Source organism: Gorilla gorilla, chromosome 21, assembly GCF_029281585.2.
Source record: "Gorilla gorilla gorilla isolate KB3781 chromosome 21, NHGRI_mGorGor1-v2.1_pri, whole genome shotgun sequence".
Lineage (NCBI taxonomy): Eukaryota > Metazoa > Chordata > Mammalia > Primates > Hominidae > Gorilla > Gorilla gorilla.
This window is the reverse complement of record NC_073245.2, coordinates 70,797,291-70,815,944: the sequence shown is the minus strand read 5'-3', so window position 1 is coordinate 70,815,944 and position 18,654 is coordinate 70,797,291. Positions and strand designations below refer to the sequence as shown.

The window sequence follows — 18,654 nt, the reverse complement described above, 5'->3', positions numbered from 1 at the left end:
TTCCTGGCCCCTGTGGTCAATGTGGCCTGTGACTAGTTCTGGCGAGAGTGAGAGACACATAAGAGTCATTCCTGGTGAGCCTTAATCCCCTGTGTGAAACCTGCCAGAGCCTTTTTTCCCTCTACCACTGCCTATTGACAGTCCAGGTAGTGGCTGGTCCATGGACAAGGTTCTGGAGCAAAGATTCAAAAGTATCATGGTGGCAGATCCCCTAGCCACCCAACAGGGAACATGTGGCAGAAAATATGTTCTGATGGTTTAAAGCCACTGCAAGTTTGAGGTTGTTCATTACTGCAAGTCAACTAAGCTTGTGCTGACTGATACAGAGGGCTTCCCTGAAGACATGATTTTGGAGCTGAGACTTACAGGGTAGGTAGGAATTAGCCAAGGGTGATTAGAATCATAGGTGATGAAAGGAAAGGACATTTCCAAAAGCAGAACCTCAATGAACATAAATGATGATAAAAAAATATTCACGTTCACCCCGCCTTGCCATGTGCTCAGCACTCTTCTAAGGACTTCACATTAACTCCTCACAACTCTTGAGGGGGGATTATTATTATTGTCAGCACCATTTGACACTTGAGTGGTGAGACCAGGCAGTGTGGCTCCAGAGTCTGTGCCCTTAGCTCTGAGTCACACTGCCCTGTGTCAGATTCCAGGACAAGGAGAAGGACACTCTAGAGGCTCTAGTATAGCTGAAGGAGAAGCCACAGAATGGGGTGGCCCAAAGACAGGCCAGAGAACTCAAAGGCCTGAGTACCAGAACCTCTCAAAGATGCTGACCTATGAAGACGGGGATGCCAGGAGAGTGACAAGATCAGATTCCTGAACAGATTCTCTTTCATAACTAAATCACATACAAATGACAGAGGAGTCATATCCAGACCTGTAAGGTATTACAAGTCCAGAGAGAATACAAACACACCTATATAAAAATGGGCAAAAGACTTGAACAGGCACACTTCACAAAAAGATGTCCAAATAATCAATAAGCACATGAAAAGAGGCTCAACCTAATTAGCCATCAGATAAATGCAAATTAAAAGCACAGTAAAATACTCTACACACTCAGAGAATGGAAAAACTAAAGGAACAAAAATAAAACAAACAGAAGACCCCCAGACAATGGCACATAATCCAAGGGTATAGAACAGCTAGAATTCTCATACACTGCAACTGGGAATGTGGACTAGGACCACTGCTTTGGACAACTGGTGGTATCTATAGAAACTGAACCTATGTATACTCCATAACACAGAAAATCTGCTTCTGTCCAACAGCGGTGTATACGTGGACAGGAATGTTCATACATGTGCTGTTTGTAGTAGCCCCCAAAAAGGAAACAACTCAAATATCCATCAACAGCAAAATAGATAAATAAATTATAGCATATTCATAAATAGAATATTGTACAACAAAAATAACAACAGAGCTATACCCACACACAACTACATGGTTGTGTCTCACTTTAAAAAGTTATGCAAAAGGAGCAAGATGCAACAGAATATAATCTGAGTTACTCCATTGAAAGACAATTCAAATGCAGGTAAAATGAAATAATAATGTGAGATGTCAAAACAGTGGTTCTCTTGCTGGGGGTGAGGGGGACAGTTTCTGAGATGGGACAAGGAAGCAACTTCTTGATCTGGGTTGAGGTTCCATAGAAGTGTGCTATATGACCATTTTTATTTTATTTTAAAAATTGTTATAGCTTTAGGGGATACAAGTGCAGTCGTTACCTCCATATACTGCATGGCGGTGAAGTCTGGGCTTTCAGTGTACCCAAATCACCCGAAGAGTGCACTTTGTACCCCATAGGTAACTTGTCAACACTCAACCCTCTCCTACTGATATGGTTTGGCTGTGTCCCCACCCAAATCTCATCTTGAATTGTAGCCCACATAATCCGCATGTGTCATGGGAGGAACCCGGTGGGAGGTGATTGAATCATGGTGGTGGATTTTTCCCCTTCTTGTGACAGTGAATAAGTCTCACTCAATCTGATGGCTCTATAAAGGGCAGTTCCCCTGCACATGCCCTCTTGCCTGCTGCCATGTAAGACCTCCCTTTGCTCCTCCTTTGCCTTCTGCCATGATTGTGAGGCCTCTCCAGCCATGTGGAACTGTAAGCCCATTAAGCCTCTTTTTCTTTATAAATTACTCAGTCTCTGGTACTTCTTTATTAGCAGAGTGAGAACAGACTAATACACCCACCCTCCCACCTGCTGGAGTCTATAGTGTCTATTACCCTCCTCTGTATGCCCATGTGTACCCACTGTTTAGCCCCCATTTATAAGTGAGAACATGCAGTGACTTGATTTTCTGCTTCTGACTCATTTCACTTAGGTAATGGCCTCCCATTCTGTCCATGACTTTGTGACAATTCTTTGAACCCCTTTTCAGTGTGATATTACAGTTCAATTTGGAAAAGAAATCACTCTGGCTGCCAAGTACAAAAGGATGAGGATAGGGCACAGGGTAGAGTGGGAGCAGGGAGACCATTTTGGAAGCTGTGACAGTTGTCAGGTGAGAGACAATGTTGGCCTGGACCTGAGATGGCAAGGGGGATGCGGAGCGCATGCGTATCCTGACCAGACCAGACAAACCAATCACGACACTCAAGTTTACGCGTGCTGAACAACTTTGTCCTTGTTGCTTTCAAGAGGATATCTCATTTTTTACCTAGGTGATCTGGCCTTTAAGTAAAGGTTAGCCACCTCCTGGTTTCCCCAATCAGAGAAGAATCATTTCAGATGATTTAAAAATACACAGATAGGGATGCACACCCCTAGTGAGACAAGAACTGCAAAGAAATCTGGAGCTGTTTTTAGGAATAATCATATTGTTAGCAATAATGTTGGTATGTTATTTTTTAAATAGATTGATAGATGGATATGGCCAATAAGCAATTTTTTAAATTATTTTCAGACTAAAAGAGAAAAAAAATGCCAATATAAAATCAAAGCAGGGCCAGGCATGGTGGCTCACACCTGTAATCCCAGCACTTTGGAAGGTCGAGGAGGGCAGATCACCTGAAGTCAGGAGTTCGAGACCAGCCTGGCCAACATGGTGAAACCCCGTCTCTACTAAAAATACAAAAATTAGCCAGGCATGGTGGTGGGTGCCTGCAATCCCAGGAGGCTAAGGCAGGAGAATCGCTTGAACCCGGGAGGCAGAGGTTGCAGTGAGCCGAGATCATGCCATCATACTCCAGCCTGGGTGACAGAGTGAGACTCCATCTCAAAAAAATAAAAATAAATCAAATCAAATCAAAGCAATCAAGTATCCATAGTCAGGACCTGATATGCAGGGTTTGGCTGGTACCCACCCCACCACACTAGGACCCTGCCCGGGGGCCGACGCTTGCGCCTGTCCTAGCTGCAGTGGGCTTCCACAGCCCCGCCCCTCCAGCCACCACCCCTTCCCCAGGAAACTCGCTCATCCTGCAAACCTCCACTCCCCAAGCCCTCAGACTCTAGATCCTTCATAAGTCCTCACCCTATGAAGTCACCACTTGTCATCAACCATGTGTGTGTGTGAGTATGATTGTATGAGCGTGTGTATGCGTACGTGTGTGAGTATGCAAGTGTGTGTGAGACAGACTGTGTGTGTGTGTGTGCATGAGATGACTTGCTACCATAGGCCCCAGTCAGTGCCCCCACCACCATCACAGCCCTGACATTAATGATGCATATTGAGTGAAATTTTGAAGACATAATAATCGCTAATGTTTACTGAGCACTTACTATACACGGGGACATTTGTGAGTCTCCTCTCTGCATCCTCGCAGCAATAAGAACAGCTCATATTTATTGAGTCCACACTGTGTTCTGGGTCCCAGCCTGCAAACATTACATGTAGTACCTCACACTCTTCACATCACTTCTACACCATCTGTGCTGGTCAGTTTAATGTGTCAACTTGGCTAGGCTCTAGCACCTAGTTATTCCATCAAGCACTAATGCAGGTGCTGCTGTGACGGTATTATAGTTATCATGGGTTAATGTCTACAGTCGGGGACTTTAAGTAAGGATTGTCCTTGATATTCTGGGGACCTCATCCAATCAGTAGAAAGACCTCAACAGCAAAACTGAGGTTCACTGAGGAAAATAAAATTTTGCCCCCGGTCTCGTCCACAGCATCAGCTCCTGCCTGCAGACCTCTAGTCTGTCAGCCTGCCCTGCAGATTTCAGCCTTACTAGGCCGGACTCCACAGTCCCACAGCCAATTCCTTAAAATATACATATTTAAATTCCTGATTCTGTTTATCTGGTATAACCCCTACCAATGCACCGTATAAATTTATAAATGGAGACTCTGAGGCAGGGGCAGATTTCTAGAACTCGCCCAAGGTCAGCATATGCTGGAGCTGGGATTCAAACCAGGCATTCAAGCTCCAGAACTGGCCCTCTTAATGACCCACAGCACTTGGTCTCCAGCAGTGAGATCTTCCTTCCCTGCTGCCCTTCTTGATTAAAGAGAGTCGCCAGGGCCAGGGAGGGAGGGTGCAGAGAGGATTGTGGTGGAGGAAGTGCAGTTCTACTACAGCAAAAGTTGAGTTAGAAATTCCTGCCGCAGTTGGATATGGGTTGAGTTGGGTCAAGGGTGGCAATCAATAAGGTTAATAAAGCATAACTTGAGTTTTTATTCCCCCTGTCATGATGGATGAGGCCTTTGAAGCAACTAGCAGAGGCCTCACCCTGAGCATCCAAGAAAGATTTGTGGGCACATTTATATGAAGGATCTCCTTCCAGCTCCCATGAGTGTTTAAGTTGACTTGCTTCAAACCAAGATCAAAGAATAGGCTGGAGATACTGTTTCACCGATTTGTATAAATCAGCCAGACAAACTGTGGCCTCGACAACTACTGATGTTTCTCCAGTTGGAGGTAAGTTGTTAAGAAACATGTCAGGCAGCTGCAAAAATCTGAGTGCCTCCTTGGGAAAGAAACATCGAGAGGCATTGATCACTTGCCGCCTGACTTTACCTTAACTATTTCTGAAGCCATAACTGAGAAGGCCTCAAGGTCCACTTTTCACGTATCCTTCAACCTTTCAGAATGGGTTTGAGTGATCATTTTTAACACTAATGCCTGATATATTTGTAGAGTTTCCAAATGGTCACAGACATGGTCTTGTTTCAGCTTCACAACAATCATACGAGGTGAGGGAGGGCAGCAGAGATTTCTGCCATCTTGCTAATGAGAAATTGAGGCTCAGGGGTGTCAAGGGTCCAGCCCAAGGTCACCCAGACACACAGCTATTGGTTCACATGCAGGGACTAAGCTGGGGGGGCGTCTATTCCAAGCCATACATACTTCTCCCATCTGTACATTCCCTCCTCACTTTGCTGATGTTTCCTGGGGGCTTTCTCCATGCCTGGTCTTGCGCTGGATATTTTCACTGTCTCTCACACTCTTTAAATATTTCCTTCTTTTGCCTTAGAGTATGCTTTGAATGGTGGTAGTAGTGGCAGAAGCTACTTTAGAGAATTCTACGAGTGAACATTCTCATAAACACACACACACACTTATGCCAGCCAGAGTCCAGGAGATTTGGGAATCACACAGAGAAGAATCACCTCATTTCCCAACTGCATCTGGGACTGTCTTCCACACTGCAGAGATGGTCTTTAAATCCATGTAAAGTAATAACATTTGTTAATTTTATCAATTTAGTGGAGCACTTAACATCAGCCAAGCACTTTTTATATACTAGCTCTTTTAATTCTTTGGATAATATTCGATCTCCATTGTACAGACAAGGAAACAGAAACTGATGCTCAAGGTCCAGTACCTTCTCCAAAGTCACACAGAAAATATGAGACAGAATGCTGACTCCAAAGCCCTGTTGTAGGTGCGTTGTATGATTAACCTTGCTTCATAGTATTTGCTTTGCTTCATATCATTAATATATTAAAGGACACATTATTTTTACTGGAGAAAGTTTATTTTTAAAAGAAGTTGAACTGCTTCAGATGTAGAATGCTGGAAAGACCATCACTCCCATTCTTCCTACTCCAATAGAAAACCAAGCCAGATAATTTGAAATTTTGCAACTTTTCTTTAATCCAGCAGAGATGTGAGTTACAAGGCAACCAGCTGACCTGAAATGTAAGGAAAGATAGGTACCTCTAAGGAGAGCCAGGACTGGAATACTTGCTTACCTGGAGTAGGTGCCATCAGATGCTGGCAGGAAAAAAAAATAGCTAGAATATTTAACAAATTGCTAAAGGCTGAGCGTGGGCTGCTGAGACTATATGGCACTTCTGAGAGCCACAGACATAAGATGAATTCACTCTATATGCAGGCTTGTTTCCACAGCTGAACTGAGTGCCCACAAAAAAGATAGGAAAGGGCAAGATGAGAATACTGAGAAAGCATCCCTTGCAGCATAGGACTGGGGAAGGAGGACAGAAACCACTGCAGAAAAAGCACAAATCCTCACCTGGATCTCCCTAAAACGTCTAGGGGAAGGGCAATGAAACCTACTGCCATGAGGGCACTAATGAAAATTATTGAAACTGACTGAAGGAAACTACAACAACAGCAAACCCCCCTCACACTATTCCTGGTGTATAGTAGGGCGGGCAGGAATGCATCCTAAGCCCAGACCAATAGCTGGGAGCTAAACAGAACCATGAAGTACCTGGCTAAGACTGAGACAAAATAAGCACAACAGAGAATATTCCCCAACCCCTACTACCAGGCAAACAGATATGGAGTAGCAGGTAACAGTGGTCTCTTCCCGGGAGAGGGACAAGAGACAGGAGAGAGACTCAATCTATGGCAAAGCACAAAGGAAGACTAAAAGCTGAGGGTGGAGCAGAGGTTGAAAAAAATCCTCTGGCAAACCAGCCCCCAACTTAAACTCAAACTAACATAAAAGGACTTTGAAGCTGGCAGCACACTGGGAGCAACTATAGCCAACAATGAAATCTAACACATCTGAATTCCTAAATAGACCAACTCAACTGCCCATACTGAAGTCCTAGCAGAAATAAAGACATGCTCCATTCCCAGATGTTAAAACCTCAGTATCTATTGTCCTACATAAGATGTCTGGCTTTCAATAAGAAAATGTGAGGCATTCAAAGAAGTGAGGGAAAAAAAACAACACACTGTCAAGAGACAAAAGAATCAACAGAATTAGACACAGCTATGATACAGATGATGGAATTATTAGATAGGAATTTTAAATAACTGATTAAAATGTTATAGACTCTAGTGGAAATGAGAACACCATGAATTATCAAATGGGTAAGTTCAGCAGAAGAGTAAAACGATAAGAAAAAAAATCAAATGGAAATTCTTGAAATAAAAATCACGCTCATAAAGATAATGATTTTGATAGAATCATCAGTAAACTTAACACAGGTAAGAAAAGAATCAACTAACTTAAGATAGGTCAATAGAAATTATTCAAGCTCAAAGAGAAAAAGGAGCTTTAAAAATAAGCAGAGTATCCAAGAATTGTGAGACAATAACAAATGGTCTAGCAGAACAGTAACTGGAATTACAGAATGAGAAGACAGAATGAGGCAGAAAAAAATATTTGAAGAAATAATTATCTAATTGACATTTATAGAACACTCCACCCAAGTACACAAGAAACATTAACCAAAGCAAACCATTTTATGGGCCATGAAACCAATATTAATACATTAAAATACAAAAGATGTACATTAATACATTAAAATAGTTGAAATTATACAAAAAGCATTTTTCAAAACTAATGACAGACACAAAACCACAGATCCAAAAAGTTGAGAGTACACCAGCCAGGATAAATTAAACAAAAACAAACACCTAGAAATAGCTTATTCAAACTGCTGAACACTAAAGATAAAGAGAAAATCATAAAGGTAGACAGAGAAAAATAATACATGCAGAGGAACAAAGATAAGAATTACATCAGACTTCCCCTGAGATGTCAGGCAAGCCACAAGACAATACAAGTGCTAAAACAACAACAACAAAAACTATCAACCCAAAATGTATCCCAGCCTGTGGGCCAAATCTAGCCCACCGCCTGTTTTTGTAAATAAAGGTTTTTGCTGGACCAAAGCCACACAAGTTTATGTATGTATTGTCTATGACTGCTTTTACACTATGACAGGGTCCAGAATTTGTGGCCTACAAGACCTAAAATATTTACTATTTGACCCTTTACAGAAAAAATTTGTCAACTCCTAATCTAAAAGATAACTGACTTTCAAAAAAGTAGTAGCAAAAACAAAAGTAGTAACAAGCTGTTGTGTACTCACAGCATACATAAAAATAAAATATTAATATATGACACCAATGACACAAAAGTGTTGGAGAAAAGAATAATTAGCATATTTTGTAAGTTTCTTAGATTAGATATAAAGTAGTATCATATTATTTGAGGTTAGAATTTTTAATTAAAGATGCATGTTATAAAACTTGGGTCAACAACTAAAAATTTTTAAAGAGACATAAATAATAATAAGCCATTAGTGAAGATGAAACAATCATAAACAAAAGAAAGGAAATAATGAAGATAAGAGTAGACATTAATGAAATTGAGAAAAGAAAATAATGAAGCCCATAGCTGCTGCTTTGAAAAAAAAATAATAAAACAGATAAACCTCTGTCAAGACTGACCAGTGGAAAAGGACAACACAAATGATCAATATCAGGAATGGAAGATTGAACATTGAAAATCACCTTACAAAGAATAGATAATCCTATATCTATTAAGGAAATTTAAATGCATAATTAAAACTTTTTTTTTTGAGATGGAGTCTCATTCTGTGACCCAGGCTGTAGTGCAATGGCATGATCTCAGTTCACTGCAACCTCCTGGGTTCAAGCAATTCTCCTGCCTCAGCCTCCCGAGTAGCTGGAATTACAGTCACCTGCCACCACGCCCAGCTAATTTTTGTATTTTTAGTAGAGATGGGGTTTCACCATGTTGACCAGGCTGGTCTCAAACTCCTGTCCTCAGGTGATCCACCCACCTCGGTCTCCCAAAGTGCTGGAATTACAGGTGTGAGCCACCTGGCCAAAACTTTCTAAAAAGAAATCTCTCACTAGCAGTCAGCACTTGTGAAAAAAAAGGAAGGAAGGAAGGAAGGAAGGAAGGAAGGAAGGAAGGAAGGAAGAGGAAGGAAGAAAAAAAAAAAAACAACTCCAGGCCCAAATGGCTCCACTGGTTATTTCTACTGAATATTTAAGAATGAAATAATACCAATTTTACACAATTTCTCCAAGAATACAAAAAAAGGAGGGTGCGTGTTCCAAGTCATTTTATGGGATCAGTATAACCCTGATATCTAAACCAGACAAATACATTATGATAAAAGAAAACTACAGACCAATAATCCTCATAAATATAAATAATATCCTTAACAAAATGCAAGCAAAAAAAAGCATATATAAAAAGTATAGTACACTACAGCCAACTGGGGTTTATTTAAGGAATGCAAGGATAGTCTGACATTCAAAAAACTCAATCAATGTAACTCACTGTAATATCAATATTCAATGTAATATCATCAAACTGAAGAATAAAAATCAAATAATCATCAGAAGAGATACAGAAAAAGCATTTTATAAACACATATTCATGATTTAAAAAACTCTCAGGAAACAAAGACTAGAGGGGAACAATCTCAACCTGATAAAGGACATTACAAGAAAACTTACAACTCTAATGTCATACATAATAGTGAAAGACAATGCTTTTCCCCGAAGATTGAGAACAAGGGATGATACCAGCTCTCATTCCTCCTGTCTAATACTGTATCAGTACAATAAGGCAAGGGAAAAAAAGACATCCACATTGGAAAGGTAGAAACACAATGGATAGAAATTTAAAATAACTATGAATAATATGTTACAGACTCTACTGGAAATGAGAACATCATGAATCATCACATGCATAATTTCAGTAGAGGAGTGAAACTATAAGAAAAAAATCAATTGGAAATGCTGGAAGTAAAAACAACACCCACACAGATAAAGAATAATTTTGATAGACTCATTAGTAAACTCAACACAGGTAAGAAAAGAATCAACTAACCTGAGGATAGGTCAATAGAAATTATTCAAACTCTATTGCTAGATGACATGATAATCTACATATAAATTTCAAATAGTCTACTAAAAAGCTACTAAAACTAAAAAGTGAGTTTGGCAAGGTCACATTAATAAGATCCATATTCAAAAGTTAATTGTATTTCTGTATACTTGGCAATGAAAATTGAAATTTTTTAAGATACCACTTACAATAGCACCAAAACCTATAAAATACTTAGGTATGGATCTTATAAGAGACATGCAAGCTCTATATGCTGAAAACCAAAAAGACAATGATAAAGGAAATCAAAGACCTAAATAAATGGAAAGACATGCCATGTTGACAAAGACAATATTGTGAAGATGTCAATTCTTCCAAACTGATTTATACAGTCAGCATAATTCTAATCAAAACCCATGGGAGGCTGGATGTGGTGGCTCACATATGTAACCCCAGCACTTTGGGAGGCTGAGGCAGGAGGATCCCTTGAGCCCAGGAGTCAAAGCTGCTGTAAGCCATGATCATGCCACTGCACTCCAGCCTGGGCAGCAAAGCAAGACTTAAAAATAATGCAGAATTTTTTGTAGAAATCAACAAGCAGATTCTAAAATTTTTATGAAAAGACAAAGAAAAAATAACAAAAGTGATCTTGAAAAAGAAGAATAAAGTTAGAATAGAACTATATATATACAGTTATATATATACATACAGTTATATATATAGTTATATATATATACAGTTTTTTATATATATATATATATATATGTATATAAAATATTTTTTGGAGACAAGGTCTTGCTCTGTTGCCCAGGTTGGAATCCAGTAGCACAATCATAGCTCACTGCAGCCCCGAACTCCTGGCTCAAACAATCCTCCCACCTCAGCCCTTTAAGTAGGTGGGACTACAGGCCTGTGTCACCACGCTCAGTTAATTTTTTAAAAATTATTTTTTGTAGAGATGGAGGTCTCCCTATGATGCCCAGGCTGTTTGCGAAGTCCTGGCCTCAACCAATTCTCCCACCTTGGCCTCCCAGAGTGCTGGGATTACAGATGTGACCCACCACAGCTGGCCAGAAGAATATATTTTAAATAAAGTCACCCTACCTGATTTAGTACAAAGGTAAGATATTCAAGAGAATGTGGAATTAGAGAAAGGGCAGACATATAGACCAACGCAACAGACTATAAAGTCCAGATATAGGCCTATACAGAGAGGGTCAGTTGATTTAGGACACAGTTGCAAAGGCAATTAAGTAGAGAAAAAGTAGTCTTCTCAACCAATGGGGTTGGAATAATTGGATATTTATTTTTAAAATGAACCTCCATTCATATATCATACTATATCAAAATATTCACTCAAAATAGATAATAGACTTCAATGTAAAACTTTAAACTATAAAACCTTCAGGAGAAAACATAGAAGATAATCTTTGTGACCCTACATTAAGTAAATATTTCTCACATATGGCCCCAAAAATATAATCCACAAAAGAAAAAATTGATAAATTATACTTGATCAAAATTAACAACCTATGATCTCTGATATGGTTTGGCTGTGTTCCCACCCAACTCTCATCTTGAATTGTAGTTCCCAAAATCTCCACATGTCATGGGAGGGATCTGGTGGGAGGTAATTGAATCATGGGGGCAGTTACCTCCATGCTGCTGCTCTTGTGATAGTGAGTGAGTTCTCACAAGATCTGGTGGTTTTATAAGGGGCTTTTCCCCCTTTTGCTTGGCATTTCTCCTTCCTGCTGCCATGTGAAGAAAGACATATTTGCTTCCCCTTCCTCCATGATTGTACATTTCCTGAGGCTCCCCCAGCCTTGCTGAACTGTGAGTCAATTAAACCTCTTTCCTTTATAAATTACTCAGTCTCAGGTATGTCTTTATTAGCAGCATGAGAACAGACTAATTAATACAATCTCCAAGAGACATCATTAAGAAAATTAATAAGAAAGCTAGCAGAATAATTTGCTAATAACATATCTAGAAAAGAACTTGTATCCAGAATATGTAAATACTCAATAATAAGTTCAATAATAAAACACAAACAATTCAAATTTTAAAATGGGCAAAAGATTTGAAATCTTCACCAAAGAAAATATAGTGATTTCAAATAAGCCCATAAAAAGGTATTAAACATCATTAGTCATCAGGAAAATACAAACTAAAACCACAATGAGATACTAGTACATACCCATTAGACTAACAAAAACAAAAACAAAATCTGACAACATCAAGTGCTGATGAGGATATGGAGCAACTGGAACTCTCATACATTGCTGGTAGGAATGCAAAATAGTATAGCCACTCTGAAAAACAGCTTGGCCGTTTCTTACAAAGTTAAACATGCATGTATTAGACAACATAGCAATCCTACTTATCGGTACTTACCCAAGAGAAATGAAAACCCATGCTCATGAAAAACTTGTACGTGAATGTTTATAGGGGCTTTATTTATAACTGCCAAATCTGGAAACAATCCTAATGCCCCTCTACAAATTATAGTGTAGGCCTACAACTGAACACCATTCATTATTAAAAATGAATGAACTACTGATACAGGCACAATGTGAATGGATATCAGATGCATTCTGCTAAGTGAGAGAAGCAAGACTCAAAAGGCTACGTGCTATAAGACTCCATTTATGGGACATGCTAGAAAAGACAAAACTATAGGAAAAGAAAACAGATTATTAGTTGCAAAGGACTGAGGGTGAAGAGAGGTTGTCATCCCCAAGGAAGGATTTAGGGGTGAAGGAATCCTTCTATATCTTGATGTGATGGTTGCACACTGGATACATTTATCGAAATTCCACAGAACTGTACCCTAAAAAGACGAGACTTTACTGCATGCAAATTATACCTTAATGAAAAATGGGTAAAAAACAGAAATGGGAAGCAGTATCTTTCATGGCAAATGGAAGATAACTATCTCTTGTTTTAAAGACAATGAAAACAAAGCATTGAAATAAAATTTTGGCAAGATACCGCTCCCTGGTCACAAGCTCTGAGCCTGAGGACCGCTTTACCTCAGTAAAGGAGAGCTTGACAAGTGTTAAGTGGTGTCGAAGATACACCAGCACCCAACAGAGACTTTTTCTTTCACAATACAACCAAGAAAAGATTCAATGATAGTTCGTGACTTATCTACATAGCACCTGAAATCATTTCTGCCATATATGGTGGGAAACACCACATCTCAGGCTGGGCCTCCAAGGGAAGCAGCCTGGCTGGGTCCCCAACAGCTTTTTGCTAGCCTTCCCTGCCCCCTTCCCAGAGCATGCACACTTTGCAGCCTCCTTCCTGGTCTCCTTCCCTGTAGTCTGTACATTTTACTGCCCCCAAAGTTGAGAAAGCATCACCGCCTGGCAGGGCCCTAAGCTTCACTCCTTCTCAGGAAATCTGCACTTTCACTAGCTTTTGGAGCCAGAACACTTCAGAGGTTCTTCCTCTCCTGGTACAGCTGCTGATGACTGAGAACAGACTTCTGAATCTTGAGGATGCTCAAAGCCCTCCGTCAGCCTTCATCGCACCCAGAGAAAGTCCACGGCTTCACCCCATTTCCACCAGGGGCTCATCCCCACCCTTCCCAATATGCATTTGTTGAATGAATGACTGTGTGATGGGCTGTTCTGGTTTCTAGTTTTCTGTAATAAGACTGTATTTTACCTTGTAATAAGTAAAAAGAGAGGAAAGAAACCTGCACCCCAGATGACGGAAAGTTGTAGGGTGGAAAAGGCAAGCGTATGGCTTCTCACAGCTGAGGACCATGCTGGACACTGTTCGTCTCCCTTCAATGTGCCTGGGATGTTTAACGGGTGAATCATCTGGGTCCAGATGGAGAGAGGCTTGCTGAGATCATACTGGTGGATGGTGGTTCAGCGGCACTGGAGCCTGGACTCCTCACCCATGGCATCCTGCCTCCTCCTTCCCCTCATCACCACGAGTCAGCATTACCCAGCACGGCCCTGTGCCAGGCTCTGGCGTTGGGGGCTTTACCCACATCATCCCATTTACTCAGAACAGCCGTCCAAGACTGGTTCATGTGGTACAACAAATGTACAAACATCAAAATCGCATACATGACGGTGAGCCACCCCCACAGACCTGTGTTCCCCCAGGGAGCAGCAGGGGCTGGCCCCTGTCCCATGTCCACACTAAAGCAGACCTTACTGTGGGGGCAGGATCACCAGCACTGGTTTCTTTGTTCCCGTCCCCTGCCCCTTTTACATTTTTTGTAGAATATAGATATTGAAATCCACCATACACTCTCTTTTTCAATAAGCCACGCAGCCCTGGAGACACAGCTGGACCCTGTGGATTTGGCCAGATGCAGGAGTAAGCCATCCAGAGCCACCTTGGGGACTGGCTTCCAAGGAGATGCCCACTGGTTCTCGCCAACGCTTGCAGACACCCACTGGCTTCCCACAACGTTCAGGCTAAGGTCTGGGCCATGGCGCCCCAAAAATGCTTTCTGTTCACCTTTGGCGCCACCAGGCCACAAACATCTAAGCTATGATAAATATGGTAGCAAAGAAGACACAGGGAGGACTGTCACGCACACCATCCTGTATCACCCAAGCTCTCTTCCCATTTCATGGCTCCTCCACGACCCGCAGAGTCCACAAACAGGGCCAGGGGCACTCAGACCCCTCATGGTCCTCGGCCTTTGGTGGGAGATCTGGTTTTACTTTGTTTAAATTGTTTGCTAAAACTAATGGCATGTTTCTTAATTTCCTGGAGCTTGGGGAAAACAGGCCAGAAAAAAAAAATCAGCCTCTGATTCATTTTCTCCCTTCCTTCCCCAAATGAAAGAGAAAACTGAATGAATGCCTGTGGTTGATAGATGTGAGTATCTTAAATCAAAGTCCTGCTTCCCCCTGTGGTGTAGAGTCTTGGAGGAGCCTTCGAAGCTAGCTCCTTTCAACAAGTTTCAATAAAAGTGCCCTGCCGTCAACAAAGGCACAAGCAAGTCTCAGCCCCATCACATCCAAGCGTTTGTCACCCTGAAGCCTGGTGGGAAGGCTCTTGGGGTGGGGGAACCAACGGGAGGCCGGGGGTGGAAGGAACAATATCTTGTTAACCTTTTTTCCTAGGGGCAGTTTGCAACTTCACTACCACCCCAACTTCCATTTACCTTGGCCTGAAGAATTGGGACGTTCTGCAGTAAGGTCCATAAATTCCTTTTTTAAGCTAGCGTGAGCCAAATGTAACAAGCAGCTGTCCAGACCTGTTTAAAAAGAATAAACACCAGCTAAGCGCATAAATAACAGCCCACTGCCTTTTATCATACAAACATGGCGGGAGAGCCAAATGCGCTACAGAGCCTAAACACAGATTCTCATTGTTATCTCATTAAGTCCATTAAATAAGCAGGAAGGAAAATGCTTTCACATGTTGAGCCTGCTTTAAACTATCAGGGAACAGATTAGAGTTAATTAATGCTGTGAACTCTGAAATTGCCAGCCCTGGGTGGGGGGTGGGGGTGGGGGTGGGGGGTGCTCCCAGTGGAATCCAGGTCTGCACCTGTCACAGACATGAGTTCAGAAAATCTAAGTGGACTCTGACGTGCACCTCCCTACCTCCCCGGGCCCTACGCATCCCCGGTGCTGGAATCTTCAGTGCCTAATCTGTAACTCACGAATCAGGATCGAGAGATAAACCCCCAGCTCTGAGACAGACAGTCGGTAGACTCCAAGCAGAAACTGTGCAAAAGTCTCTTGCCGGTGCTCCGGAAATTGCCAGGGGTTCCAGGCCCCAAGGCGAGACGGCTAAGTTGCTTCTGGCAAGTTGGAAAGAGCTTATCAATTATTCATGCAACTGGATAAACATGGATTTTATCTTGTAGCATGAATCAAGAGATAAAAATTCTATTTCAAGAGGGAGGGGTGGAGACTAAACCCTGAGTGTTAATTGTAAACTGAAAAAAAAAGAAGAGGGAAGGAAGGGAAAAATAAGGTCTTAGGCTTGGGTTGTGCTGTGAGCACTTGTAAGATCCCAGCCCCCAAATTTTGCTTCTCCAATTCCCCAAGACCCCAAACTAGGCAGACAGCCAGAAGAGAAACAGAGAATGCCGTCTGTTCACCTTGAATTTAGCTAACCTGCTCCCTGGGTGATACACCAAGCCTCTTACTGGTGTAACGTGCCAGCCGGAACAGAACCACTTGCAAGCTGATGGTGGGGGGATTGTAAACCCCCAAACACCACCTCTTTTAAGGTATTTCTGTTTAAAATCAATGTGCTGCTTCCAGACTGAAATCCAAAGCAGAGGAAAGTATACAAACAGCTGCCTAACAAGGCAGAAGGCTCAAAGCAAAACAAAACAAAACAAAGGCAAATCCAATATGCAGGATATTTTGGCCAAAAAATAAGATTTCTTTTTTCGTGTCCTTCCCCTACTACCCGTAGCGTTGCATCTAACAGTTCCTTAAAGACTAGGAAATTAACCCAAAAGATGAAATTGAGGAATTAGTGGTTTATTAAGGCATTCACATTATTAAATTTGACTGTAGATGAGAATATTTATATGTATATGTAAAATTCATGCATCCGAGTGTTAGCAGGAGTTGTCCCTGGGTTGAGGACGATGCGTGACTTTCATTTTTCTTCTTTCCACTTTGTATTTTCTAAATAGTATATTAGGACCACTGTTAATTTTACGATGAGAGAGAAATAATAAACTTAGTGCTTTTAAAATCCTATATGAGGAGCATATATTGATTTTTATAACGGGGGCTAACAATAAACTTTATAACTGACATAATTTGAAGCTACACACGTTTCCTGACTTTTCTTTTTCCCTCCTTCGACAAAAGCCTCTCAAAACAAGGAAGCTGTCACAATAGCTTTTGCCTTTTCTTGCGACCCAGCTGGTGGATGGCGGCGGGGGTCCAATGGGTATGGAAAGGTGAGACCCTGCTCCAAGCAGCTCTTCTGCACACACAAGCAGACATCAGAGAATGGGCACCGAACCATGCTCTTCTGCAAGCCCTGGTGGATCTACATCACTCCGGACTGTCAGTGCCACGGCCAGAGGGACCTGAGTGTCTGGGTGACACCCAACCACCATTTTGGCCATCCTCCTGCCCCTTGCTGTGCCTCAGTCTCTCTATAGTCTCTTTTGCTTATCATACTTTTTGGACTGCAGACACAGAAAGTTGCATGTAACATTACTGAGTTCATGGCATGCTAACAACCTTGGTCTATGTTGGGACCCTCATCTGTCTTATTTTCTTATTGTATAAATTTTTCCCTTTGCCCCCCTTCCATCTCCACACCCATTTCCTTCCTTCTTCCTCCTGAAAGACATCCCCTGGAGTATGTCTGATGGCTTGCCTTAGACACACACAAGTTAAATGCATGCAATACTTGCCTGCAGGTTTGTGTTCTGGGCTTACGTGGGTGCCCTTCTGCTCAGGAGACGATGCGCTTTCCGGATCTGTCTATGTCATCGCGTATCTCATTGCTCCAACAGCCATGGATCCCTCTTTGCAGTCTTCACAGTTGATAGACACTTAGAGGCCACCACTTCCCACCCCATGAAGCGTACTATGGTGACCCTGAGATGACACGGGGGAGGAGGAGGCTCAGAGACTGGCCTCTCTGCCTCCCTTCCCTGTCCTCTCCTCTCTAGGTGGCTCCCAAGAGACCATTTGAAAATGAGTGGACCTGGTCTGCAGAGGCCTCCCAGCTCCATCACCCTGCAGTGCTGAGCCCAACATGGGGTCTTGGGTGATGTGAGCCACTCATCCACAAACCTACCCAGTCCCCTCAGAAATAATGGTGACATCTGCCGTCTTAGCAAGGACCTGCAGCCCACCAGGCTCCACAGCCCACCAGGCCCCACGCTGAGGGCTTTACTTGTGTCATCTCGTTGCATTCTCCCCAAAACCTGAGGATTCTCCCTTTGCAGATGAGCAACACAAAGCTCAGAAGGCTGTGCCCAAAGGCCCAAAGTCATGTACCTCGTGAAGGGCGGCACCAAGATATGAGCCCCATTAGACGCCCAAAGCCTTCCTTCTGCCATGAGCGGGGCAGCCTCTCCTCCATCCTGCATCAACAGAGGCCCTTGCTCAGGCTGAATTTTCTTGCCTTCCAAGTAAAATGAACCAAGCCAGCCCATTCTTTCTACAGACCGTCTGCAAGCCCTGGTGGGTCTATATAGCATCAAACGGTCAGCTCCACGACCAGAGGGACCTGACTGTCTGGGTGTCGTGTTGATGAAGCTATTGGTGCCAGACCCAGCTGCTCAGCTGCCATTCCATAGCCTGCTATGAGTGGCCCAGGCATCAATGAGGGGTTTGAGCTGGGCTGGGGACCCAGAAATTTAACAAGAACAAATCCCCAAACTTCCCAGGCAAAGAAGGCTGGCCACATAAGAGCAGGCATTTGCTCTTCGCTCGACAGCACCTGCCTCTCACGCTGGTGCTATGGCTGTTCACAGGAAGAACACAAGGCCCCGCCTTTGTGGGAAAGCACCTCTTAAGTGCAGGGATTAAGATGTGTCGCCACCGCTTGAGTTAACACACTAATGAATTGTTACTAATAAATTAACAAACCATTCGGTGTGAGCACCACCCAGAGCAACAATTATGGCAACTGGA

The 18,654-nt window shown here is 42.4% G+C and overlaps 1 long non-coding RNA gene across 1 annotated transcript in view; it reads right to left on the bottom strand.

Moving 5' to 3' along the window:
* Positions 1-17,414, bottom strand: part of LOC101129187 (uncharacterized) — a 53,132-nt gene extending 35,718 nt beyond the window's left edge. Inside the window, exons 1-2 of the long non-coding RNA XR_008674502.2 lie at positions 15,693-17,414; positions 15,189-15,281 (exon numbers count right to left, since the gene is read on the bottom strand). This is a non-coding gene — a long non-coding RNA (uncharacterized lncRNA). The remainder of the gene's footprint in view (positions 1-15,188; positions 15,282-15,692) is intronic.
* Between the last annotated feature and the right edge of the window lie 1,240 nt (positions 17,415-18,654).